Source organism: Lissotriton vulgaris, chromosome 1_1 (genome assembly GCF_964263255.1).
Source record: "Lissotriton vulgaris chromosome 1_1, aLisVul1.2, whole genome shotgun sequence".
NCBI lineage: Eukaryota > Metazoa > Chordata > Amphibia > Caudata > Salamandridae > Lissotriton > Lissotriton vulgaris.
The window spans coordinates 71908880-71936759 of NC_141685.1; positions in this window are offsets into that span (position 1 = coordinate 71908880).

Sequence of the window (27880 nt, forward strand, 5' to 3'; positions counted from 1 at the left end):
GCGCCACCGCCTCCGGTCGCCCCAGCCGAAACCACCGACCATGACGTCCCCCCCGAACCAGCTCAACCCTCCGACCTCGCTAACCTCGACCAGTGGCCTCAAGAGGGAGGGCCCACGCAAGAACAATTTCGCCAAGAACAGAAGGCGTGTCCCTCCCTCGAGGGACTCCGCCAGCAAGCGCTCGCCCAAAGCGCAGGGGATACCTCCGGAACTCATTGGGTCTACTGGGACAATGATCTGCTGTACAGCGAGCAAAGAATCGCCGAGCTGGGGGCCAACAGAGTACTAGTGGTACCCCTCCGTTTTAGAGACTTTCTGCTAAACCTGGCCCACGATGTCCCCCTGGCAGGGCACCTGGGACAGGATAAAACCTACAGTCGCCTAGTGACCCACTTCTTCTGGCCCAAAATGAGGAACGATGTGCACCAGCATTGCCGATCTTGCCCCACGTGCCAAGCCAGTGGAAAGAGCGGCCGCAAACTAAAGGCCCCCCTGCAACCTTTCCCTGTAGTCACTACCCCATTTGAAAGGGTCGGAATAGACATTGTGGGGCCCCTGGACCCGCGCACAAAACAAGGCCATCGATTCATCTTGGTGCTAGTGGACCACGCCACCCGCTACCCTGAGGCTGTTCCTTTGCGAACTGTGACAGCCCCGGTAGTCGGCCGGGCTCTGATGGGGATCTTCTCCCGTGTGGGCTTCCCCCGAGAAGTCGTCAGCGACAGAGGCACGAACTTTATCTCTAAATACATGAAATCCCTCTGGCAACAGTGCGGGGTCACCTACCGATTCACGACCCCCTATCACCCCCAAGGGAACGGACTTGTTGAGCGGTTCAACCGCACGCTAAAGGGAATGATCGGGGGGTTGGAAGAGCCCCTCCGTCGCCAGTGGGATGTGCTGCTGCCGTGCCTCCTCTTCGCCTACCGAGAGGTCCCTCAGAAATCCCTAGGCTTCAGCCCATTTGAACTGCTATATGGACACCCAGTGCGGGGGCCGCTCAGCCTAGTCAAAGAGGGCTGGGAGATGCCTCCGTTAAAGAACCCTCCAGATGTCTTCCGGTACCTCCTCACCCTCCGCAACCAGACCCGGCGGTTCAGAGAACTAGCGAAAGCCAACCTAGAGGCCAGTCAAGAGGACATGAAAAAATGGTATGACCAGAATGCCTCATCCATTGAATTCGAACCGGGCCAACAGGTATGGGTAATGTCCCCCACTGAGCCATGCGCCCTACAAGACAAATGGACGGGGCCCTTCAAAGTAATCGAGCGCAAGGGTCCTGCCACCTATCTCATCGACATGGAATCCTCCCGGAACCCTCTCCGGGTCCTCCACGCTAACAGACTAAAGCCCCACTTTGTGCGAACAGAGCTCAGCCTCCTGATGGCCACAGACAATGGGGTTGAGGAAGACTCCGAGCCTCTTCCTGACCTCCTACGGACTCAGGAGCAAGACGGCTCCGTGGATGGGGTCCGGCTCTCGGAGGCCCTCACCAGAGAACAACGCCAAGAGTGTCAAGCCCTCCTGTCACAGTTCGCCAGCCTGTTCTCCCTCACCCCAGGTGTCACTTCCTGGTGTGTGCACGACGTGGACACCGGGGACAGCCCCCCTATCCGCCACTGGGCCTACCGCGTGCCAGATCGGGTACGGGCCTGCATCCAGGAAGAAGTCGCCAAAATGCTCACGCTCGGGGTCATCGAGCCCTCAGACAGTCCTTGGGCCAGCCCTGTCGTACTGGTCCCCAAAGCAGCTGCCCCCGGCACCACACCAGAACTCCGGTTCTGCGTCGACTACCGGGGCCTGAATGCGGTCACCAGAACCGACGCACATCCCATCCCCCGGGCAGATGAACTAGTCGACCGAATGGGAGCTGCCCGCTACCTCAGCATCTTCGACCTGACAGCGGGCTATTGGCAGATCGGCCTCACACCCCGAGCGCAAGAACGTTCTGCCTTCTCCACCCCCGATGGCCATTACCATTTCACGGTCATGCCCTTCGGCATGAAGAATGCCCCAGCAACATTCCAACGGCTCGTCAATCAGGTCCTGGCGGGGCTCGAAGGATTCAGCGCCGCCTACCTAGACGACATCGCTGTATACAGCCACCATTGGACCGAGCACCTCCACCACCTCCGAGCAGTGCTGCAAGCCCTTCAGCGAGCTGGCCTCACGATCAAGGCCAGCAAGTGTCAAATTGGGCAAGGGTCTGTAACCTACCTCGGACACCAGGTGGGAAGCGGCCTAGTGGCCCCTCTACAGCTGAAAATCGCCGCCATCCAGGCCTGGCAGCCCCCCATCACCCAAACTGAAGTACGAGCCTTCCTGGGCCTCACGGGCTATTACCGAAGGTTCGTGAAAGACTATGGTACCATAGTGGGGCCCCTCACAGAACTCACGTCAAAGAATCAGCCCAAGAAGGTCAACTGGACCCCAGAGTGTCAAACTGCATTTGAACAATTGAAGGCCGCCATGTGTTCCGCCCCTGTGCTCCAGGCCCCCGACTACAGCCGGGAGTTCGTCGTCCAGACGGACGCCTCCGACCAGGGCATTGGGGCAGTCCTGTCCCAAGTGAACACCGAAGGCCTTGATCAACCGGTGGCCTTCATCAGCCGGAGACTCCTACCACGGGAGCAACGCTGGAGCACCATAGAGAGGGAAGCCTTCGCTGTGGTATGGGCCCTCAAAAAGCTCCGGCCCTACCTTTTTGGCACCCACTTTCGGGTGCAAACCGACCACCGACCCCTGCAGTGGCTGATGCATATGCGGGGGGAAAACCCAAAGTTGCTACGCTGGTCCATCTCCTTGCAAGGTATGGACTTCACCGTCGAACACCGGCCTGGGCCAGATCACGCCAACGCGGATGGCCTGTCCGGGTTTTTCCGCCTCGACGAGGAGAGTCCCCAAGAGGATGGGTAACTCTCCCCGCCTTCAGCTGGGGGGGACGCATGTTGGACAGGCCACATGAAGGGCCGCTCTCCCCCGGCCCAACCAGGCCTGAGTCCAGTCACGCAAGTACCACACACCACCATTGCACGTCCTCCGTCCCCTCAGGGACCCCTGCCCTCGAGCATGTTGACCTCGTGGATCCGATCCACTGCCGGCCCACGCGCCCAGCCTGGGGCGCCATCTTGGACACTCCACCACGAGGCCGCCTGGCCCCCGATCGACCTCAACCCTGGGCCTGGCCCGGCCTCAGACATTCCGGCACCACCCTCCACCCAGGAGGTGAGCGGGCTACTTGGCAAGTCAATGGGAGAAAGAGGTGCCGATGGCTCTCCCCCGCCAAGTGCCGCTCACCCATCGCCTCCCCGGGCGCTGGCTCCACCCCCCTGCTGGGTGTCTGGACTCCCTCATCCCGGACCTCCCGACCTCCAAGTGCGAGGGTCCGGACATCAAAGCACGCCAGCCCTATAACTGGGGCAGCTCCAGAGCAGGAAGGCAGTTGTATCTTGGAGTCGAGAGACGTAAAGAGGAACTCATCCTTGACGGACTACTGGCGCTGCCGTAGCTCTGTCCTGTGCACCATCGTCCTGCCTGTTGGCGCTGCCACAGCCTTCGCAACCTTCAAATCCTTCATCGTCGTCGGGACCTGCTGGCGTGGCCGCGGACCGTTGTAACCGTCATCTTCACCGGGACCTGCAGGCTCCGCCGCGGACCGTCGTCTTTCCTTCGTCCATCTCGGGACCTGCCTGGCTCCGCCGCGGCCCGATCATCTAAGAACGCCGAGCTCGAGGATTGAGAGCTATTTTCCACTCATTGGTAACAAAGACTGTCCCGCTACCCCCTTTCCTAAGCCAGAGACTAGAACCGAGGGGACCCCTGAGTCCAGACCTCCTTGTATCATATCATCGTAACCTAAAGAATTGCATATAAAGTCTCGTTAACCTTCAACCTTGTGTGGTGTCCGTCTGTGGGGGGGGGAAGTTACTTGTCTGTACAGTCGTTGGAGACGGCTCTCCCCGGAGACCTCTCCCCGTAATCTCGGCCGACCCTCCCGGTCCGTCTAACAGCATTCAAGCCCCGGTAGTCGACGCAGAACCGGAGTTCTGGTGTGGTGCCGGGAGCGGCTGCTTTGGGGACCAGGACTACAGGGCTGGCCCAGGGGCTGTCTGAGGGCTCGATGACCCCGAGCGTGAGCATCTTGGTTACTTCTTCCTGGATGCAGGCCCGTACCCGATCTGGTACGCGGTAGGCCCGGTGGCGGATAGGGGGGCTGTCCCCCGTGTCCACGTCGTGCACACACCAGGAGGTGACACCTGGGGTGAGGGAAAACAGGCTGGCGAACTGCAACAGAAGGTCTCGACATTCTTGGCGTTGTTCCAGGGTGAGGGCCTCCGAGAGTCGGACCCCATCCACGGAGCCGTCTTTCTCCCGAGTCCGTAGGAGGTCAGGGAGGGGCTCGGAGTCTTCTTCGGCCCCATTGTCTGTGGCCATCAGGAGGCTGAGTTCTGAACGCACAAAGTGGGGTTTCAGTCTATTAGCGTGGAGGACCCGGAGGGGGTTCCGGGCAGATTCCATGTCGATGAGATAGGTGGCAGGGCCCTTGCGCTCGACTACTTTGAAGGGCCCCGTCCATTTGTCTTGCAGGGCGCAGGGTTCGGTGGGGGACATCACCCATACCTGTTGCCCAGGTTCAAATTCGATGGAGGAGGCATTCCGGTCATACCACTTTTTCATGTCCTCTTGACTGGCCTCTAGGTTGGCTTTTGCCAGCTCTCGGAACCGCCGGGTCTGGTTGCGGAGGGTTAGGAGGTATCGGAAAACATCTGAGGGGTTCTTTAGAGGGGGCATCTCCCAGCCTTCCTTGACTAGGCTGAGTGGCCCCCGTACTGGATGTCCATACAGCAGTTCGAACGGGCTGAAGCCGAGGGACTTCTGGGGGACCTCCCGATAGGCGAAGAGGAGGCACGGCAGCAGCACATCCCACTGGCGACGGAGGGGCTCTTCCAACCCCCCAATCATCCCTTTGAGCGTGCGGTTGAACCGCTCAACGAGTCCGTTTCCTTGAGGGTGATAGGGGGTCGTGAATCGGTAGGTAACCCCACATTGTTGCCAGAGGGACTTCATATATTTGGAAATAAAGTTCGTGCCTCTGTCGCTGACGACTTCTCGGGGGAAGCCCATACGGGAGAAGATTTCCATCAGAGCCCGGCCGACTACCGGGGCTGTCACAGTCCGCAGGGGAACAGCCTCGGGGTAGCGGGTGGCGTGGTCCACTAGCACCAGGATGAACCGATGGCCTTGTTTGGTACGCGGGTCCAGGGGCCCCACAATGTCTATTCCGACCCTCTCGAACGGGGTGGTGACCACGGGAAAAGGTTGCAGGGGGGCTTTTAGTTTGTGGCCGCTCTTTCCACTAGCTTGGCACGTGGGGCAAGATCGGCAATGCTGGTGTACATCGTCCCTCATTTTGGGCCAGAAGAAGTGGGTCACCCGGCGGCTGTAGGTTTTATCTTGACCCAGGTGTCCAGCCAGGGGGACATCGTGGGCCAGGTTTAGCAGGAAGCCTCTAAAACGGAGGGGCACCACTAGCACTCGGCTGGCCCCCAACTCCGCGATTCTTTGTTCACTGTATAGCAGATCATTGTCCCAGTAGATCCAATGTTTTCCGGAGGTATCCCCTGCGCTTTGGGCGAGGGCTTGTTGGCGGAGTCCCTCGAGGGAGGGACAGGTCTTCTGTTCTTGGCGAAACTGTTCTTGCGTGGGCCCCCCCTCTTGAGGCCACTGGTCGAGGTTAGCGAGGTCTGGAGGTTGAGCTGGTTCTGGGGGGACGTCACGGTCGGTGGTTTCGGCTGGTGCGACCGGAGGCGGAGGCGCCGGCCATTCGGGTTCCTCGGGTCGGGGTTTGGCACGGGCGGCCATGGACCGGGTGGTGACGCATGCCCAGTCCGGGATGCCTAACATCCCCAGGTGTTCTCGTCGTTCTACGGCTGCCCACGGAGAGCTTTCAAGGTCATTCCCCAGGAGGCAGTCTACGGGGGCATCGTCTCGGACCGTTACTTTCAACATGCCGGAGACCCCTCCCCATTCGAAAGGGACGCAGGCCATCCGACACAGACTCTCTGAGTTATCGGCTGAACGGACAGGGCAGAGAATGTTTGGTAGGAACTGTTCTGGGGCCACCAGGTGACAGCGGACGGCTGTCACACTGGCCCCGGTGTCACGGAGGGCTTCGGCCCGGCGTCCATTGATGCTCACCCATTGGCTGTACTTCTGGGTGTTAGCGGGTAGGGGGACCCGCGGGACCATGTCTTTCCCCCCTAAGCAGGCTAGAGCCATGGCGGCTGGCTCCCATTCTTGATGCTCTTGCTCATATTCTTCTTGTTCCTCTGAGATCTGTTCCTCCCCCAGAGCAGCAGCGGCTACTTGGCGGGGTCTTGGGCTCTGATACTGGGGGCAGTTTGGGTCGTTTGCATAGTGGCCGACTCGTTGGCATCGATGGCACGTAACATTGGCTCGATATCCCGGTCGCGCCGGGGTGCTGCCCCGGTTGGCCGGGGGGGTGGTGCTGCTAGCGGGGGCGACCGGAGCGTTGTCTCTTCCACGTCCTTGGCCTCCTCCTCCTCCTCGGGGACGGTGCTGACCGTTGTTGTTCCGGCTCTGTTCATAGGACCCATTCCGGCCCACTCTGGTGATTTCCCACCGGTCAGCTTCGGCTGCGAGCTGCCGGGGATCGGTCAATTTGCTATCGAGGAGGTGCTGGCGGAGCTCAATGAAGCAATTGTTCGATAGATGCTCCCATACCATGAGGTTGAAGAGTTGTTCGTAAGTTGTGACCTTGCTTCCTTTGATCCAGCCCTCGAAGGCTCGGCTAAAATAGTTTACATAGTCCACCCAAGTTGTACCCGGGATGCGGGTGCAGTCTCTGAACCTCTGACGGTACATCATAGGTGTGAGGCCATAGCGGGTGAGGAGTGCAGCTTTCATATGGTCATAGGAGGTCATCTGGTGGTCCGGGAGCTGTAGCAGGGCGTCGCGGCCCTCGTTGAGGAATCTCCCCCATAGACCGGCTCCCCAGTCGCTTCTATCGATCCGGTGGGCGGTCATAGCGATTTCGTAGGCCTTAAACCATTGCTGGATGTCGTCCTCTCGGAAGTACTCTCGAACGACATCCTTGGGGATGTGTACCTTTTTCTCTGTTGCCCCTGGGGTGTGGGGTTGCTCGGGCACCCCTACTTCTTTATTCTGCTTGCGTAAGTCGATCTCCGCTAATTTTCGCTCGTGTTCATATGCCAATTTCTTCTCCTCGAGCTCCCTTTGTCTCTGTTTTTCCTCTCTTTCTTCTCGGAGACGCAGGTGCTCTAAGTTTATTTTTTGTTCGGCCTACTTAAGTTCAACATCCATTTTGAGCCGGGCCATTTCCAGCTCGTGTAGTCGGGTTTTTTCTCGTTCCTGGATCTCGTCTTGCGAGAGACCCGTTCTTCGCTCTTCAGGGGCTGTGGTTTGTTTTTCTATTGCTGCGATGTTTTGATCGGGGGTTCCGGCAGCCCCGGTTTCTGCCCAAGACTCTAGGGCATGCTTGAAATCGTCCTTGGTACTTAGACCGGTGGTAGCGATACCTCTGGGGCTGCACGTGCTCTGCAGCTGGAACCGCCCCTCCTCTGGGGCTGCACGTGCTCTGAAGCTGGAGCCGGCCCCACCTCTGGGGCTGCATGTGCTCTGCAGCTGGAGCCGGCCCCTCTCTGGGGCTGCACGTGCTCTTCAGCTGGAGCCGGCCCCCCTCGTGCGTCTGCACGTGCTCTTCAGCTGGAGCCTGCCCCCCCTTCTGGGGCTGCACTTGCTCTGCAGCTGGAGCCGACCCCCCCTTGTGGGGCAGCCTGTGCTCTGCAGCTGGAGCCTGCCCCCCTCCGGGGCTGCACGTGCTCTGCAGCTGGAGCCAGCCCCCCACTGGGGCTGCACGTGCTCTGCAGCTGGAGCCGCCCCCCTCTGGGGCTTCACATGCTTTGCAGCTGGAGCCGCCCCCCCTCTGGGGCTCCACGTGCTCTGCAGCTGGAGCCGGCCCCCCCTCGTGGGGCTGCACGTGCTCTGCTGCTGGAGCCGCCCCTCCTCTGGGGCTGCACGTGCTCTGCAGCTGGAGCCGCCCCCCCCTCATGGGGCTGCACGTGCTCTGCAGCTGGAGCTGGCCCCCTCTCTGGGGCTGCACGTGCTCTGCAGCTGGAGCCGGACCCCCTCTGGGGCTGCACGTGCTCTGCAGCTAGAGCCGCCCCCCCCTCGTGGAGCTGCCCGTGCTCTGCAGCTGGAGCCGCCCCCCCCTCGTGGGGCTGCACGTGCTCTGCAGCTGGAGCCGCCCCTCCTCTCGGGCTGCCTGTGCTCTGCAGCTGGAGCCGCCCCCCTTGTGGGGCTGCACGTGCTCTGCAGCTGGAGCCGCCCCTCCTCTGGGGCTGCACGTGCTCTGCAGCTGGAGCAGGCCCCCCTCGTGGGGCTACACGTGCTCTGCAGCTGGAGCCGGCCCCCCCTCTGGGGCTGCACGTGCTCTGCAGCTGGAGCCGGCCCCCCTCGTGGGGCTGCACGTGCTCTGCAGCTGGAGCCGCCCCCCCTCTGGGGCTGCACGTGCTCTGCAGCTGGAGCCGCCCCTCCTCTGGGGCTGCACGTGCTCTGCAGCTGGAGCCGCCCCCCCTCTGGGGCTGCACGTGCTCTGCAGCTGGAGCCGCCCCTCCTCTGGGGCTGCATGTGCTCTGCAGCTGGAGCCGCCCCCCCTCTGGGGCTGCACGTGCTCTGCAGCTGGAGCCGCCCCTCCTCTGGGGCTGCACGTTCTCTGCAGCTGGAGCCGCCCCTCCTCTGGGGCTGCACGTGCGCTGCAGCTGGAGCCGACCCCCCCTCTGGGGCTGCACGTGCTCTGAAGCGGGAGCCAGCCCCACCTCTGGGGCTGCACGTACTCTTCAGCTGGAGCCTGCCCCCCCTTCTGGGGCGGCACGTGCTCTGCAGCTGGAGCCGACCCCCCGTTGTGGGGCAGCCCATGCTCTGCAGCTGGAGCCGGCCCCCCCTCGTGGGGCTGCACGTGCTCTGCAGCTGGAGCCGCCCCCCCTTGTGCGGCTGCACATGCTCTGCAGCTGGAGCCGCCCCCCTCGTGGGGCTGCACGTGCTCTGCAGCTGGAGCCTGCCCCCCTCCGGGGCTGCACGTGCTCTGCAGCTGGAGCCGCCCCCCCTTGTGCGGCTGCACGTGCTCTGCAGCTGGAGCCGCCCCCCTCATGGGGCTGCACGTGCTCTGCAGCTGGAGCCTTTCCCACTCCGGGGCTGCACGTGCTCTGCAGCTGGAGCCAGCCCCCCTCTGGGGCTGCACGTGCTCTGCAGCTGGAGCCGCCCCCCCTCTGGGGCTGCACGTGCTCTGCAGCTGGAGCCGCGCCCCCTCTGGGGCTGCACGTGCTCTGCAGCTGGAGCCGCCCCCCTCTGGGGCTTCACATGCTCTGCAGCTAGAGCCGGCACCCCTCATGGGGCTGCATGTGCTCTGCAGCTGGAGCCGCCCCCCCTCTGGGGCTGCACGTGCTCTGAAGCTGGAGCCGGCCCACCTCTGGGGCTGCACGTGCTCTGCAGCTGCAGCCGGCCCCACCTCTGGGGCTGCACGTGCTCTGCAGCTGGAGCCGGCCCCCCTCTGGGGCTCCACGTGCTCTGCAGCTGGAGCCGGCCCCCCTCTGGGCCTGCACGTGCTCTGCAGCTGGAGCCGGCCCCCCTCTGGGGCTGCACGTGCTCTGCAGCTGGAGCCGGCCCCCCTCTGGGGCTGCACGTGCTCTGCAGCTGGAGCCGGCCCCCCTCTGGGGCTGCACATGCTCTGCATCTGGAGCCGGCCCCCCTCTGGGGCTGCACGTGCTCTGCAGCTGGAGCCGGCCCCCCCTCTGGGGCTGCACGTGCTCTGCAGCTGGAGCCGCCCCCCCTCTGGGGCTGCACGTACTCTGCAGCTGGAGCCGGCCCCCCTCTGGGGCTGCACATGCTCTGCAGCTGGAGGTCGGGGGAAGGAGGGGTTGTGAAAGCTTTTCTAGCTGCAGAAAGGGAAGTGAAGCCATGTGATGCTGCGAGGAAAGAGGAAGTAGGGCAGCCTCGAGCGCAGTGTGACGCCTGCTCTGAGCTCACCACACACTGGGCCACACCCCACTGCTCTGGGAACAAGGAACACTTGAATGTCGAGAGAGCTTTGTACAACGCCTGAAGCCACCTTTGACGACTGGTAGAAGAGGCAGGTAAGCAGGGCTGACCTGACAGGTGAATGTATGGCAGAAGAGGGAGGTAAGCAGGGCTGACCTGACAGGTCAATGTATGGCAGAAGAGGGAGGTAAGCAGGGCTGACCTGACAGGTCAATGTATGCAGAAGAGGCAGTGAGCAGGGCTGACCTGACAGGTGAATGTATGGCAGAAGAGGCAGGTGAGCAGGGCTGCACTGGCCTGACAGGTCAATGTATGGCAGAAGAGGCAGGTGAGCAGGGCTGCACTGGCCTGACAGCTCAATATATGGCAGAAGAGGCGTAAGCAGGGCTGACATGACAGGTCAATGTATGGCAGAAGAGGCAGGTGAGCAGGGCTGCACTGGCCTGCCAGGTCAATGTATGGCAGAAGAGGCAGGTAAGCAGGGCTGCACTGGCCTGACAGCTCAATGTATGGCAGAAGAGGCAGGTAAGCAGGGCTGCACTGGCCTGACAGCTCAATGTATGGCAGAAGAGGCAGGTAAGCAGGGCTGCACTGGCCTGACAGGTCAATGTATGGCAGAAGAGGCAGGTAAGCAGGGCTGCACTGGCCTGTATTGCCGCCTGGCAGTGGCAGAAGAGCTGACCTGACAGGTCAATGTATGGCAGATTTGTGTGGCTAATTTTTGGGTCTTTTTATGGCCTGGTGAGTCGGGGTTATTGCTGATTTCCCTAACATCACCACAAAGATTGCCTGTAGCAAGCACAAATACATAGTGTTAGACGGACCGGGAGGGTCGGCCGAGATTACGGGGAGAGGTCTCCGGGGAGAGCCGTCTCCAACGACTGTACAGACAAGTAACTTCCCCCCCACAGACGGACACCACACAAGATTGAAGGTTGACGAGACTTTATATGCAATTCTTTAGGTTACGATGATATGATACAAGGAGGTCTGGACTCAGGGGTCCCCTCGGTTCTAGTCTCTGGCTAAGGAAAGGGGGTAGCGGGACAGTCTTTGTTACCACTGAGTGAAAAATAGCTCTCAATCCTCGAGCTCGGCGTTCTTAGATGATCGGGCCGCGGCGGAGCCAGGCAGGTCCCGAGATGGACGAAGGAAAGACGACGGTCCGCGGCGGAGCCTGCAGGTCCCGGTGACGATGACGGTTACAACGGTCCGCGGCCACGCCAGCAGGTCACGACGACGATGAAGGATTTGAAGGTTGCGAAGGCTGTGGCAGCGCCAACAGGCAGGACGATGGTGCACAGGACAGAGCTACGGCAGCGCCAGTAGTCCGTCAAGGATGAGTTCCTCTTTACGTCTCTCGACTCCAAGATACAACTCCCTTCCTGCTCTGGAGCTGCCCCAGTTATAGGGCTGGCGTGCTTTGATGTCCGGACCCTCGCACTTGGAGGTCGGGAGGTCCGGGATGAGGGAGTCCAGACACCCAGCAGGGGGGTGGAGCCAGCGCCCGGGGAGGCGATGGGCGAGCGGCACTTGGCGGGGGAGAGCCATCGGCACCTCTTTCTCCCATTGACTTGCCAAGTAGCCCGCTCACCTCCTGGGTGGAGGGTGGTGCCGGAATGTCTGAGGCCGGGCCAGGCCCAGGGTTGAGGTCGATCGGGGGCCAGGCGGCCTCGTGGTGGAGTGTCCAAGATGGCGCCCCAGGCTGGGCGCGTGGGCCGGCAGTGGATCGGACCCACGAGGTCAACATGCTCGAGGGCAGGGGTCCCTGAGGGGACGGAGGACGTGCAATGGTGGTGTGTGGTACTTGCGTGACTGGACTCAGGCCTGGTTGGGCCGGGGGAGAGCGCCCCTTCATGTGGCCTGTCCAACATGCGTCCCCCCCAGCTGAAGGCGGGGAGAGTTACCCATCCTCTTGGGGACTCTCCTCGTCGAGGCGGAAAAACCGGGACAGGCCATCCGCGTTGGCGTGATCTGGCCCAGGCCGGTGTTCGACTGTGAAGTCCATACCTTGCAAGGAGATGGACCAGCGTAGCAACTTTGGGTTTTCCCCCCGCATATGCATCAGCCACTGCAGGGGTCGGTGGTCGGTTTGCACCCGAAAGTGGGTGCCAAAAAGGTAGGCCCGGAGCTTCTTGAGGGCCCATACCACAGCGAAGGCTTCCCTCTCTATGGTGCTCCAGCGTTGCTCCCGTGGTAGGAGTCTCCGGCTGATGAAGGCCACCGGTTGATCAAGGCCTTCGGTGTTCACTTGGGACAGGACTGCCCCAATGCCCTGGTCGGAGGCGTCCGTCTGGACGACGAACTCCCGGCTGTAGTCGGGGGCCTGGAGCACAGGGGCGGAACACATGGCGGCCTTCAATTGTTCAAATGCAGTTTGACACTCTGGGGTCCAGTTGACTTTCTTGGGCTGATTCTTTGACGTGAGTTCTGTGAGGGGCCCCACTATGGTACCATAGTCTTTCACGAACCTTCGGTAATAGCCCGTGAGGCCCAGGAAGGCTCGTACCTCGGTTTGGGTGATGGGGGGCTGCCAGGCCTGGATGGCGGCGATTTTCAGCTGTAGAGGGGCCACTAGGCCGCTTCCCACCTGGTGTCCGAGGTAGGTTACAGACCCTTGCCCAATTTGACACTTGCTGGCCTTGATCGTGAGGCCAGCTCGCTGAAGGGCTTGCAGCACTGCTCGGAGGTGGTGGAGGTGCTCGGTCCAATGGTGGCTGTATACAGCGATGTCGTCTAGGTAGGCGGCGCTGAATCCTTCGAGCCCCGCCAGGACCTGATTGACGAGCCGTTGGAATGTTGCTGGGGCATTCTTCATGCCGAAGGGCATGACCGTGAAATGGTAATGGCCATCGGGGGTGGAGAAGGCAGAACGTTCTTGCGCTCGGGGTGTGAGGCCGATCTGCCAATAGCCTGCTGTCAGGTCGAAGATGCTGAGGTAGCGGGCAGCTCCCATTCGGTCGACTAGTTCATCTGCCCGGGGGATGGGATGTGCGTCGGTTCTGGTGACCGCATTCAGGCCCCGGTAGTCGACGCAGAACCGGAGTTCTGGTGTGGTGCCGGGGGCAGCTGCTTTGGGGACCAGTACGACAGGGCTGGCCCAAGGACTGTCTGAGGGCTCGATGACCCCGAGCGTGAGCATTTTGGCGACTTCTTCCTGGATGCAGGCCCGTACCCGATCTGGCACGCGGTAGGCCCGGTGGCGGATAGGGGGGCTGTCCCCGGTGTCCACGTCGTGCACACACCAGGAAGTGACACCTGGGGTGAGGGAGAACAGGCTGGCGAACTGTGACAGGAGGGCTTGACACTCTTGGCGTTGTTCTCTGGTGAGGGCCTCCGAGAGCCGGACCCCATCCACGGAGCCGTCTTGCTCCTGAGTCCGTAGGAGGTCAGGGAGAGGCTCGGAGTCTTCCTCAACCCCATTGTCTGTGGCCATCAGGAGGCTGAGCTCTGTTCGCACAAAGTGGGGCTTTAGTCTGTTAGCGTGGAGGACCCGGAGAGGGTTCCGGGAGGATTCCATGTCGATGAGATAGGTGGCAGGACCCTTGCGCTCGATTACTTTGAAGGGCCCCGTCCATTTGTCTTGTAGGGCGCATGGCTCAGTGGGGGACATCACCCATACCTGTTGGCCAGGTTCGAATTCAATGGATGAGGCATTCTGGTCATACCATTTTTTCATGTCCTCTTGACTGGCCTCTAGGTTGGCTTTCGCTAGTTCTCTGAACCGCCGGGTCTGGTTGCGGAGGGTGAGGAGGTACCGGAAGACATCTGGAGGGTTCTTTAACGGAGGCATCTCCCAGCCCTCTTTGACTAGGCTGAGCGGCCCCCGCACCGGGTGTCCATATAGCAGTTCAAATGGGCTGAAGCCTAGGGATTTCTGAGGGACCTCTCGGTAGGCGAAGAGGAGGCACGGCAGCAGCACATCCCACTGGCGACGGAGGGGCTCTTCCAACCCCCCGATCATTCCCTTTAGCGTGCGGTTGAACCGCTCAACAAGTCCGTTCCCTTGGGGGTGATAGGGGGTCGTGAATCGGTAGGTGACCCCGCACTGTTGCCAGAGGGATTTCATGTATTTAGAGATAAAGTTCGTGCCTCTGTCGCTGACGACTTCTCGGGGGAAGCCCACACGGGAGAAGATCCCCATCAGAGCCCGGCCGACTACCGGGGCTGTCACAGTTCGCAAAGGAACAGCCTCAGGGTAGCGGGTGGCGTGGTCCACTAGCACCAAGATGAATCGATGGCCTTGTTTTGTGCGCGGGTCCAGGGGCCCCACAATGTCTATTCCGACCCTCTCAAATGGGGTAGTGACTACAGGGAAAGGTTGCAGGGGGGCCTTTAGTTTGCGGCCGCTCTTTCCACTGGCTTGGCACGTGGGGCAAGATCGGCAATGCTGGTGCACATCGTTCCTCATTTTGGGCCAGAAGAAGTGGGTCACTAGGCGACTGTAGGTTTTATCCTGTCCCAGGTGCCCTGCCAGGGGGACATCGTGGGCCAGGTTTAGCAGAAAGTCTCTAAAACGGAGGGGCACCACTAGTACTCTGTTGGCCCCCAGCTCGGCGATTCTTTGCTCGCTGTACAGCAGATCATTGTCCCAGTAGACCCAATGAGTTCCGGAGGTATCCCCTGCACTTTGGGCGAGCGCTTGTTGGCGGAGTCCCTCGAGGGAGGGACACGTCTTCTGTTCTTGGCAAAATTGTTCTTGCGTGGGCCCTCCCTCTTGAGGCCACTGGTCGAGGTTAGCGAGGTCGGAGGGTTGAGCTGGTTCGGGGGGGACGTCATGGTCGGTGGTTTCGGCTGGGGCGACCGGAGGCGGTGGCGCCGGCCATTCGGGTTCTTCTGGGTGGTGGTTGGCACGGGCGGCCATGGACCGGGTGGTGACGCACGCCCAGTCTGGGACGCCTAACATCCCCAGGTGTTCTCTTCGCTCCACGGCTGCCCACGGAGAGCTTTCAAGGTCATTTCCAAGGAGGCAGTCTACGGGGGCGTCGTCTCGGACCGTTACTTTCAACATGCCGGAGACCCCTCCCCATTCGAAAGGGACGCAGGCCATCCGACACAAACTTTCCGAGTTATCGGCTGATCGTACAGGGCAGAGAATGTTCGGTAGATACTGTTCTGGGGTCACCAGGTGACAGCGGACGGCTGTTACACTGGCCCCGGTGTCACGAAGGGCTTCGGCCCGGCGTCCATTGATGCCCACCCATTGGCTGTACTTCTGGGTGTTAGCGGGTAGGGGGACCCGCGGGACCATGTCTTTTCCCCCTAAGCATGCTAGAGCCATGGCGGCTGGCTCCCACTCCTGATGTTCTTGTTCGTATTCTTCCTGCTCCTCGGAGATCTGTTCTTCTCCTAGGGCCGCGGCGGCCACTTGGCGGGGTCTTGGGCTCTGGTACTGCGGGCAGTTTGGGTCGTTTGCGTAGTGGCCGACTCGTTGGCATCGGTGACACGTGACATTGGCTCTGTACCCCGGTCGCGCCGGGGTGCTGCCCCGGTTGGCCGGGGGGGTGGTGCTGGTTGCGGGGGCGGTCGGAGCGTTGTCTTTTCCTCGTCCTTGGCACCCTCCTCCTCCTCTGGGTCGGTGCTGACCATTGTTGTTCCGGTTCTGTTCGTAGAACCCATTCCGGCCTACTCTGGTGATCTCCCACCGGTCAGCTTCTGCTGCGAGCTGCCGGGGATCGGTTAACTTGCTGTCGAGGAGGTGCTGACGGAGTTCAATGAAGCAATTGTTCGACAGATGCTCCCATACCATCAGATTGAACAGTTGTTCGTAGGTCGTGACGTTGCTTCCTCTGATCCAGCCCTCGAAGGCTCGGCTGAAGTAGGTTACATAGTCCACCCAAGTTGTACCCGGGATGCGGGTGCAGTCTCGGAACCTCTGACGGTACATCTCGGGTGTGAGGCCATAGCGGGTGAGGAGTGCCGCTTTCATATGGTCATAGGAGGTCATCTGGTGGTCCGGGAGCTGTAGTAGGGTATCGCGGCCCTCATTGAGGAATCTCCCCCATAGACCGGCTCCCCAATCGCTTCTATCGATCCGGTGTGCAGTCATAGCGATTTCATAGGCCTTAAACCATTGCTGGATGTCGTCCTCTCGGAAATATTCTCGGACAACATCCTTGGGGATGTGTACCTTTTTCTCTGTGCCCCCTGAGGTGTGGGGTCGCTCGGGCACCCCTGCTTCTTTATTCTGCTTGCGCAGGTTGATCTCGGCTAGGTTCCGTTCGTGTTCGTACGCCAGTTTCTTTTCCTCGAGCTCCCTTTGTCTCTGTTTCTCCTCTCTTTCTTCTCGGAGACGCAGGTGCTCTAAGTTGATTTTTTGTTCGGCCAGCTTGAGTTCAATGTCCATCTTGAGTCGGGCCATTTCCAGCTCGTGTAGTCGGGTTCTTTCTCTTTCCTGGATCTCGTCTTGCGAGAGACCCGTTCTTTGCCCTTCAGGGGCCGTGGTGGTTTTTTCTGCGGTGCTTTGATCGGGGGTTCCGGCAGCCCCGGTCTCTGCCCAAGATTCTAGGGCATGCTTGAAATCGTCTTTGGTGCTTAGTCCGGTGGTAGCGATACCCAGTTCGATGCAGAATTGTTTTAGTTCACGATGGCTGTACTCCTCCAGTTTCTCCATTTGGAATTTCTCGGTTGATCCGCTTTCTTTAGTTGTCATTGTGATTTCGTTGTGGGGTGAGCTACTCTCTGTACGTTATGCGGTGATTCGAATCGCGCCGCTGGCCACCAATGTTAGACGGACCGGGAGGGTCGGCCGAGATTACGGGGAGAGGTCTCCGGGGAGAGCCGTCTCCAACGACTGTACATACAAGTAACTTCCCCCCCACAGACGGACACCACACAAGATTGAAGGTTGACGAGACTTTATATGCAATTCTTTAGGTTACGATGATATGATACAAGGAGGTCTGGACTCAGGGGTCCCCTCGGTTCTAGTCTCTGGCTAAGGAAAGGGGGTAGCGGGACAGTCTTTGTTACCACTGAGTGAAAAATAGCTCTCAATCCTCGAGCTCGGCGTTCTTAGATGATCGGGCCGCGGCGGAGCCAGGCAGGTCCCGAGATGGACGAAGGAAAGACGACGGTCCGCGGCGGAGCCTGCAGGTCCCGGTGACGATGACGGTTACAACGGTCCGCGGCCACGCCAGCAGGTCCCGACGACGATGAAGGATTTGAAGGTTGCGAAGGCTGTGGCAGCGCCAACAGGCAGGACGATGGTGCACAGGACAGAGCTACGGCAGCGCCAGTAGTCCGTCAAGGATGAGTTCCTCTTTACGTCTCTCGACTCCAAGATACAACTCCCTTCCTGCTCTGGAGCTGCCCCAGTTATAGGGCTGGCGTGCTTTGATGTCCGGACCCTCGCACTTGGAGGTCGGGAGGTCCGGGATGAGGGAGTCCAGACACCCAGCAGGGGGGTGGAGCCAGCGCCCGGGGAGGCGATGGGCGAGCGGCACTTGGCGGGGGAGAGCCATCGGCACCTCTTTCTCCCATTGACTTGCCAAGTAGCCCGCTCACCTCCTGGGTGGAGGGTGGTGCCGGAATGTCTGAGGCCGGGCCAGGCACAGGGTTGAGGTCGATCGGGGGCCAGGCGGCCTCGTGGTGGAGTGTCCAAGATGGCGCCCCAGGCTGGGCGCGTGGGCCGGCAGTGGATCGGACCCACGAGGTCAACATGCTCGAGGGCAGGGGTCCCTGAGGGGACGGAGGACGTGCAATGGTGGTGTGTGGTACTTGCGTGACTGGACTCAGGCCTGGTTGGGCCGGGGGAGAGCGGCCCTTCATGTGGCCTGTCCAACACATAGTCTCCCAAAGCTTGCAAAACACTTATATACAGCATATCTTTACACACTCAAAACTGCATTTGCAATTCAATAGGTCTCGCATTACTAAATGTTTGACCTGTTGGTGTTGCATTATTATTAGTAATGCCAATAGCTCAAACTTTAATAATGCAAGACCAATTGCATTGTAAATGCTTGTTTAACATGTTGCAGGGTGGGTTTAATGGGGCACCGGAGTGAATGGCCTTCATAGTTGCGCCAGTCTCGTTTGTGGTGATGACGCTCCACATGGCCAAGGTCCTTTCTTTAGCTGAGATTGGAAGGCTGGCTGTTGATGGGGTCAGGGTGAGGGTTGAAGTTGCCAATGGATGTGATCTTGTTCCAAAATAATTTACAGAGATTGATGCAGTGATCTTGTAAGGGGTGGATGTTTCTGATGGTGGCTGCAGGCACCATGAATTCTCTGATGATGGTGAAGATTTATTTGCTGCTGCTGTTGTTGGTTTGAATGCAGATGCCATGAGCTGTTCATTTTGCATTTCAGACTTGCTGCTGGAAGCATCTCAGTGCAGATTTGTTTGTAGTGTCTTGACTCATTCACCACTTGCTTTCCAGTTGCTTGCAGTGCTGCATCGTCATCCTGAGTTCTTCTGTGTGCCAGTTGACTGGTATTCGTGATCTTGAAAAGTTTTTCTATTGTTGAGGTTGCTGCTGTGCTTGTGGTGGTCCAGGGTGTTGGTGCTGGTGGTGATTCATTCATTGCAGTTCTTGTTGTCTTCCTTTAGGTTGCTGCGGTGCTCGAGGGGGTCCAGGGTGTTGGTGCTGGTGGTGATTCATTCATTGCAGTTCTTGATGTCTTCTGTTAGGTTTCTGGTATGCTTGAGGTGGGCCAGGGTGTCGGTGCAGGCGGTGATCCATTCATTGAAGTTCTTGGTGTCTTCCGATAGGTTGCTTCTGTGCTTGAGGGGTCCAGGGTGTTGGGTGCATGTGGTGATCCGTTCATTGCAGTTCTTGGTGTCTTCCGTTAGGTTTCTGGTATGCTTGAGGTGGGCCAGGGTGTCGGTGCAGGCGGTGATCCATTCATTGCAGTTCTTGGTGTCTTCCGTTAGTTTGCTGCTGTGCTTGTGGGGTCCAGGGTGTTGGTGCAGGTGGTGATCCATTCATTGAAGTTCTTGATGTCTTCCGATAGGTTGCTTCTGTGCTTGAGGGGTCCAGGGTGTTGGTGCAGGTAGTGATCCATTCATTGAAGTTCTTGGTGTCTTCTGTTAGGTTGCTGCTGTGCTTGAGGGGGTCCAGGGTGTCGGTGCAGGCGGTGATCCATTCATTGCAGTTCTTGATGTCTTCCGTTAGTTTGCTGCTGTGCTTGTGGGGTCCAGGGTGTTGGTGCAGGTGGTGATCCATTCATTGAAGTTCTTGATGTCTTCCGATAGGTTGCTTCTGTGCTTGAGGGGTCCAGGGTGTTGGGTGCATGTGGTGATCCATTCATTGAAGTTCTTGGTGTCTTCTGTTAGGTTGCTGCTGCGCTTGAGGGGTCCAGGGTGTTGGTGCAGGTGGTGATCCATTCATTGAAGTTCTTGATGTCTTCCGATAGGTTGCTTCTGTGCTTGAGGGGTCCAGGGTGTTGGGTGCATGTGGTGATCCATTCATTGAAGTTCTTGGTGTCTTCTGTTAGGTTGCTGCTGCGCTTGAAGGGGTCCAGGAATGATGATGCAGGTGGACTCCATTCATTGAAGGTCTTGATGTCTTCCATTAGGTTGCTGCCGTGCTTGAAGGGGTCCAGGGTGTCGGTGCAGGTGGTGATCCATTCATTGAAGTTCCTGATGTCTTCCTTTAGGCTGCTGTGCTTGAGGGGGTCCAGGGTGTTGATGCAGGTGGTGATGCATTCATTGAAGTTCTTGATGTCTTGCGTTAGGTTGCTGCTGTGTTTGAGGGGTTCCAGGGTGTTGGACTTGGCCCTCTTCCCCCAAAATATTTAGCTTTTACCCCCTTATTGTAGAATGTCTCCCCCATGGTGAAGGTTATTGAATAGGCCATGTGAGGTATGATATGCCCTGTGTAACGTTAAATGCAATGCAATGGTGTGTACGCTTATTTTTCCCCATTGTAAACATGCACCCTGGTGAAATGCTGCGTTTGTGTACTGCATTTAAAATGGATGCCACGGCTGTGCGTTGTGCCACCTGACTGCAGGAGGTTAGCAGTCCAGCCACCCTTAGCTTTTGGAGGGAAAGCCTGGCACCCAGGGTGCTCTACCCCTCCCCCTGAGCCAGCTTAGACCAGTTTGCCACTACATTCTAGAAGGTTCTGGCACTGTCTGGGAGGAGGGTATAAGTAAGGGGGATGTGCCGCCATGCAATGACACAGAGCTGGGACAGGAATGGGAATGGGAGAAACCCCTGTCCCCTGTCAGGAAGCAAGGAATCTCGGAGTGTGGCTTGATGTTGACCTTGCCTTTGGCCCCCAGATTCGCCGGGTGGTGGGGGTATGCTTTGGAGTTATGAAAACCCTGAGGAAGGTCTTGGACCTCCTACCAATTACAGCACGTCAGACACTTGTGCATGCTCTCGTCACCTCGCGCCTAGATTATGGCAATTTGCTGTATCTGGGGGCCACGGGAAAGGTCATTAATCGCCTTCAGGTGCTGCAAAATGCAGCTGCTCGATTAGTTCTGAGGCTCCCTAGGAGATCTCCTTCTAAAACAGCGCTCCAGGCCTTACATTGGCTTCCTGTCAGAAGAAGGGTGGAGTTTAAGGCTCTGTCTACATGTCACCGTATTTTGACGTATCAGACGTGGGTCCCAGGCACTCCACACCACTGGAGTCAAGCTAGCCGGGCTGATGAGAGGTGTTACCTCGAAACCGGTCCGGTCCTCGGATGCTTGATTCCGTTCTGGGAAGGATATGGCTTTTGTAGCTCGGACTGGACTGTTCCCATGGGGCACAGTGTCAGAGCTGATTTGCATATCGCCATTGTCTAACCCAGGGTGGTGTGGAGTGCAAAAAAACGATGGATTTGGGCCCAGATCTTTGGACTGGGGTGAATGTGTGACATTGATCCACATTCTGTCCATCACCTGTTTTGTTTGCAATTGCCGTGTCGTGATAGGGTCCGTCCAGCACTCTTGTTTTACACTTGCTTTCTCTGTAGTTTAATCTCTTTCGTTGTTGTGCACTGTTACCTTTAGTGTTTTAGTCTGGAAACACTTCTTAAATATATTGCAAAAAGTGAGACACCGGGGGGTCCCAATGTCTAAATGGTAACACTCTGCACACTTTCACATGAACCACTTGGTTCTCCTCAGGTATATATGTATGCCAAAATAATGATGATCCATACTGTTTTCTTTGTTTCAAACGTGAGAGAGGAGCAGAATGTTTGTTAGGGTAAACTTCGTTTGGTTTAGTATTTAGTTTATTGTTAGACGTACCGGGAGGGTCGGCCGAGGATAAGGGGAGAGGTCTCCGGGGAGAGCCGTCTCCAGCGATCGTACAGACAAGTAACTTCCCCCCCACAGACGTACACCACACAAGGATAAGGTTCAACGATACTTTATAAGCAATTCTTTAAGTACGGTAGAATGGTACAAGGAGGTCTGGACTCAGGGGTCCCCTCGATTCTGGTCTCTGGGTTGGGAAAAGGGTAGCGGGACAGTCTTGTTACCAATAGATGGAAATAGCTCTCAATCCTCGAGCTCGGCGTTCTAGACGATCGGGCCGCGGCGGAGCCAGCAGGTCCCGAGATGGACGAAAGAAGCGACGGTCCGCGGCGGAGCCAGCAGGTCCCGATGACGATGGTAGTTACAAACGGTCCGCGGCCACGCCAGCAGGTCCCGACGACGATGAAGGATTACGAAGGTTGCGGCAGCGCCAGCAGGCAGGACGATGGTGCGCAAGTCAGAGCTACGGCAGCGCCAGTAGTCCGTCAAGGATGAGTTCTTCTCTGCGTCTCTCGACTCCAGGATACAACTGCCTTCCTGCTCTGGAGCTGCCCCAGTTATAGGGCTGGTACCCTTTGATGTCCGGACCCTCGCACTTGGAGGTCGGGAGGTCCGGGATGAGGGAGTCCAGACACCCAGCAGGGGGGTGGAGCCAGCGCCCGGGGAGGTTGTGGGCGAGCGGCACCTGGCGGGGGAGAACCATCGACACCTCTTTCTCCCATTGACCTGCCAAGTAGTCCGCTCACCTCCTGGGTGGATGGTGGTGCCGGGATGTCTGAGGCCTGGCCAGGCCCAGGGTTGGGGTCGATCGGGGGCCATGCGGCCTCGTGGCGGAGTGTCCAAGATGGCGCCCAGGCTGGGCGCGCGGGCCAGTAGTGGATCGGGCCCACGAGGTCGATATGTTCAGAGGCAAGGGTCCCGGAGGGGACGGAAAACGTGAAGTGGTGGTGTGTGACACTTGAGCGACCGGGCTCGGGCCTGGTCGGGCGGAGGGGGAGCGGCCCTTCATGTGGCCTGTCCAACATGCGTCCCCCCCAGCTGAAGGCGGGGAGAGTCACCCATCCTCTTGGGGACTCTCCTCGTCGAGGCGGAAAAAGCGGGACAGGCCATCCGCGTTGGCGTGATCTGGCCCAGGCCGGTGTTCAACAGTGAAGTCCATCCCTTGTAGGGAGATGGACCAACGTAGTAGTTTCGGGTTTTCCCCCCGCATCTGCATCAGCCACTGCAGGGGTCGATGGTCGGTCTGCACCCGAAAGTGTGTGCCAAAGAGGTAGGGCCGGAGCTTTTTGAGGGCCCATACCACAGCGAAGGCCTCCCTTTCGATGGTGCTCCAGCGTTGTTCTCGAGGTAGGAGTCGCCTGCTGATGAAGGCCACTGGCTGATCAAGGCCTTCGGTGTTCACTTGAGATAGGACCGCCCCAATGCCGTGGTCGGAGGCATCCATCTGGACGACGAATTCCCGGCTGTAGTCGGGGGCCTGGAGCACAGGGGCGGAGCACATGGCGGCCTTCAGTTGTTCGAAGGCTGTTTGACACTCTGGGGTCCAGTTGACCTTCTTGGGTTGATTTTTGGACGTGAGTTCTGTGAGGGGCCCCACTATGGTACCATAGTCTTCCACGAACCGTCTGTAATAGCCCGTGAGTCCCAGAAAGGCGCGCACCTCGGTCTGGGTGATGGGGGGCTGCCAGGACTGGATGGCGGCAATCTTGAGCTGCAGAGGGGCCACCAGGCCGCTTCCCACCTGGTGTCCGAGGTAGGTTACGGACCCCTGACCAATTTGGCATTTGCTGGCCTTGATCGTGAGGCCAGCCCGCTGAAGGGCCTGTAACACCGCTCGGAGGTGGTGGAGGTGCTCGGACCAATGGTGGCTGTACACAGCGATGTCGTCTAGGTAGGCGGCGCTGAATCCTTCGAGCCCGGCCAAGACCTGATTGACGAGCCGCTGAAATGTTGCTGGAGCATTCTTCATGCCGAAGGGCATGACCTTGAAATGATAATGGCCATCAGGAGTGGAAAATGCAGATCGTTCTTGGGCCCGGGGTGTGAGGCCGATCTGCCAGTAGCCCGCCGTCAGGTCGAAAATACTGAGGTAGCGGGCAGCTCCCATGCGGTCGATTAGTTCGTCTGCCCGGGGGATGGGGTGTGCGTCTGTTCTGGTGACCGCATTCAAGCCCCGGTAGTCGAGGCAGAACCGGAGTTCCGGTGTGGTGCCGGGGGTGGCTGCTTTGGGGACCAGTACTACTGGGCTGGCCCAGGGGCTGTCTGAGGGCTCGATGACCCCGAGCGTGAGCATTTTGGTTACTTCTTCCTGGATGCAGGCCCGTACCCGATCTGGCACGCGGTAGGCCCGGTGGCGGATAGGGGGGCTGTCCCCCGTGTCCACGTCGTGCACACACCAGGAAGTGACACCTGGGGTGAGGGAAAACAGGCTGGCGAACTGCAACAGAAGGTCTCGACACTCTTGGCGTTGTTCCCGGGTGAGGGCCTCCGAGAGTCGGACCCCATCCACGGAGCCATCTTTCTCCCGAGTCCGTAGGAGGTCAGGGAGGGGCTCGGAGTCTTCTTCGGCTCCATTGTCTGTGGCCATCAGGAGGCTGAGTTCTGAACGCACAAAGTGGGGTTTCAGTCTATTAGCGTGGAGGACCCGGAGGGGGTTCCGTGAAGATTCCATGTCGATGAGATAGGTGACAGGACCCTTGCGCTCGACTACTTTGAAGGGTCCCGTCCACTTGTCTTGCAGGGCGCAGGGTTCGGTGGGGGACATCACCCATACCTGTTGCCCAGGTTCAAATTCGATGGAGGAGGCATTCTGGTCATACCACTTTTTCATGTCCTCTTGACTGGCCTCCAAGTTTGCTTTTGCCAGCTCTCTGAACCGTCGGGTCTGGTTGCGGAGGGTTAGGAGGTATTTGAAGACATCCGGAGGGTTCTTTAGAGGGGGCATCTCCCAGCCTTCCTTGACTAGACTGAGCGGCCCCCGTACGGGATGTCCATACAACAGTTCAAACGGGCTGAAGCCGAGGGACTTCTGGGGGACCTCTCGATATGCGAAGAGGAGGCACGGCAGCAGCACATCCCACTGGCGACGGAGGGGCTCTTCCAACCCCCCAATCATCCCTTTGAGCGTGCGGTTGAACCGCTCAACGAGTCCGTTTCCTTGAGGGTGATAGGGGGTCGTGAATCGGTAGGTGACCCCACACTGTTGCCAGAGGGACTTCATATATTTGGAAATAAAGTTCGTGCCTCTGTCGCTGACGACTTCTCGGGGGAAGCCCACATGGGAGAAGATCCCCATCAGGACCCGGCCGACTACCGGGGCTGTCACAGTTCGCAGGGGAACAGCCTCGGGGTAGCGGGTGGCGTGGTCCACTAGCACCAGGATGAACCGATGTCCTTGTTTTGTACGAGGGTCCAGGGGCCCCACAATGTCCTGGAGTACATCGTTCCTCATTTTGGGCCAGAAGAAGTGGGTCACCAGGCGGCTGTAGGTTTTATCCTGACTGTTGGACAGGCCACATGAAGGGCCGCACTCCCCCGGCCCCACCAGGCCTGAGTCCAGTCACGCACGTACCACACACCACCATTGCACGTCCTCCGTCCCCTCAGGGACCCCTGCCCTCGAGCATAGTGACCTCGTGGGTCCGATCCACTGCTGGCCCACGCGCCCAGCCTGGGGCGCCATCTTGGACACTCCACCACGAGGCCGCCTGGCCCCCGATCGACCTCAACCCTGGGCCTGGCCGGCCTCAGACATTCCGGCACCACCCTCCACCCAGGAGGTGAGCGGGCTACTTGGCAAGTCAATGGGAGAAAGAGGTGCCGATGGCTCTCCCCCGCCAAGTGCCGCTCGCCCATCGCCTCCCCGGGCGCTGGCTCCACCCCCCTGCTGGGTGTCTGGACTCCCTCATCCCGGACCTCCCGACCTCCAAGTGCGAGGGTCCGGACATCAAAGCCCGCCAGCCCTATAACTGGGGCAGCTCCAGAGCAGGAAGGCAGTTGTATCTTGGAGTCGAGAGACGTAAAGAGGAACTCATCCTTGACGGACTACTGGCGCTGCCGTAGCTCTGTCCTGTGCACCATCGTCCTGCCTGTTGGCGCTGCCACAGTCTTCGCAAACCTTCATATCCTTCATCGTCGTCGGGACCTGCTGGCGTGGCCGCGGACCGTTGTAACCGTCATCTTCACCGGGACCTGCAGGCTCCGCCGCGGACCGTCGTCTTTCCTTCGTCCATCTCGGGACCTGCCTGGCTCCGCCGCGGCCCGATCATCTAGAACGCCGAGCTCGAGGATTGAGAGCTATTTTTCACTCATTGGTAACAAAGACTGTCCCGCTACCCCTTTCCTAAGCCAGAGACTAGAACCGAGGGGACCCCTGAGTCCAGACCTCCTTTTATCATATCATCGTAACCTAAGAATTGCCTATAAAGCCTCGTTAACCTTCAATCTTGTGTGGTGTCCGTCTGTGGGGGGGAAGTTACTTGTCTGTACAGTCGTTGGAGACGGCTCTCCCCGGAGGCCTCTCCCCGTAGTCTCGGCCGACCCTCCCGGTCCGTCTAACATTGGTGGCCAGCGGCGCGATTCGAATCACCGCATAACGTACAGAGAGTAGCTCACCCCACGACGAAATCACAATGACAACTAAAGAAAGCGGATCAACCGAGAAATTCCAAATGGAGAAACTGGAAGAGTACAGCCATCGTGAACTAAAACAATTCTGCATCGAACTGGGTATCGCTACCACCGGACTAAACACCAAAGACGATTTCAAGCACGCCCTAGAATCTTGGGCAGAGACCGGGGCTGCCGGAACCCCCGATCAAAGCACCGCAGAAAGAACCACCACGGCCCCTGAAGGGCAAAGAACGGGTCTCTCGCAAGACGAGATCCAGGAAAGAGAAAGAACCCGACTACACGAGCTGGAAATGGCCCGACTCAAGATGGACATTGAACTCAAACTGGCTGAACAAAAAATCAACTTAGAGCACCTGCGTCTCCGAGAAGAAAGAGAGGAGAAACAGAGACAAAGGGAGCTCGAGGAAAAGAAACTGACGTACGAACACGAACGGAACCTAGCCGAGATCAACCTGCGCAAGCAGAATAAAGAAGCAGGGGTGCCCGAGCGACCCCACACCTCAGGGGCCACAGAGAAAAAGGTACACATCCCCAAGGATGTTGTCCGAGAATATTTCCGAGAGGACGACATCCAGCAATGGTTTAAGGCCTATGAAATCGCGATGACTGCACACCGGATCGATAGAAGCGATTGGGGGGCCGGTCTATGGGGGAGATTCCTCAATGAGGGTCGCGATACCCTGCTACAGCTCCCGGACCACCAGATGACCTCCTATGACCATATGAAAGCGGCACTCCTCACCCGCTATGGCCTCACACCCGAGATGTACCGTCAGAGGTTCCGAGACTGCACCCGCATCCCGGGTACAACTTGGGTGGACTATGTAACCTACTTCAGCCGAGCCTTCGAGGGCTGGATCAGAGGAAACAACGTCACGACCTACGAACAACTGTTCAATCTGATGGTATGGGAGCATCTGTCGAACAATTGCTTCATTGAACTCCGCCAGCACCTCCTCGACAGCAAGTTAACAGATCCCCGGCAGCTCGCAGCAGAAGCTGACCGGTGGGAGATCACCAGAGTAGGCCGGAATGGGTTCTACGAACAGAACCGGAACAACAATGGTCAGCACCGACCCAGAGGAGGAGGAGGGGGCCAAGGACGAGGAAAAGACAACGCTCCGACCGCCCCCGCAACCAGCACCACCCCCCCGGCCAACCGGGGCAGCACCCCGGCGCGTCCGGGGTACAGAGCCAATGTCACGTGTCACCGATGCCAACGAGTCGGCCACTACGCAAATGACCCAAACTGCCCGCAGTACCAGAGCCCAAGACCCCGCCAAGTGGCCGCCGCGGCCCTAGGAGAAGAACAGATCTCCGAGGAGCGGGAAGAATACGAACAAGAGCATCAGGAGTGGGAGCCAGCCGCCATGGCTCTAGCATGCTTAGGGGGAAAGGACATGGTCCCGCGGGTCCCCCTACCCGCTAACACCCAGAAGTACAGCCAATGGGTGAGCATCAATGGACGCCGGGCCGAAGCCCTTCGTGACACCGGGGCCAGTGTAACAGCCGTCCGCTGTCACCTGGTGACCCCAGAACAGTATCTACCGAACATTCTCTGCCCTGTACGATCAGCCGATAACTCGGAAAGTTTGTGTCGGATGGCCTGCGTCCCTTTCGAATGGGGAGGGGTCTCCGGCATGTTGAAAGTAACAGTCCGAGACGACGCCCCCGTAGACTGCCTCCTTGGAAATGACCTCGAAAGCTCTCTGTGGGCAGCCGTGGAGCGAAGAGAACACCTGGGGATGTTAGGCGTCCCAGACTGGGCATGCGTCACCACCCGGTCCATGGCCGCCCGTGCCAACCACCGCCCAGAAGAACCCGAATGGCCGGCGCCACCGCCTCCGGTCGCCCCAGCCGAAACAACCGACCATGACATCCCCCTCGAACCAGCTCAACCCTCCGACCTCGCTAACCTCGACCAGTGGCCTCAAGAGGGAGGGCCCACGCAAGAACAATTTCGCCA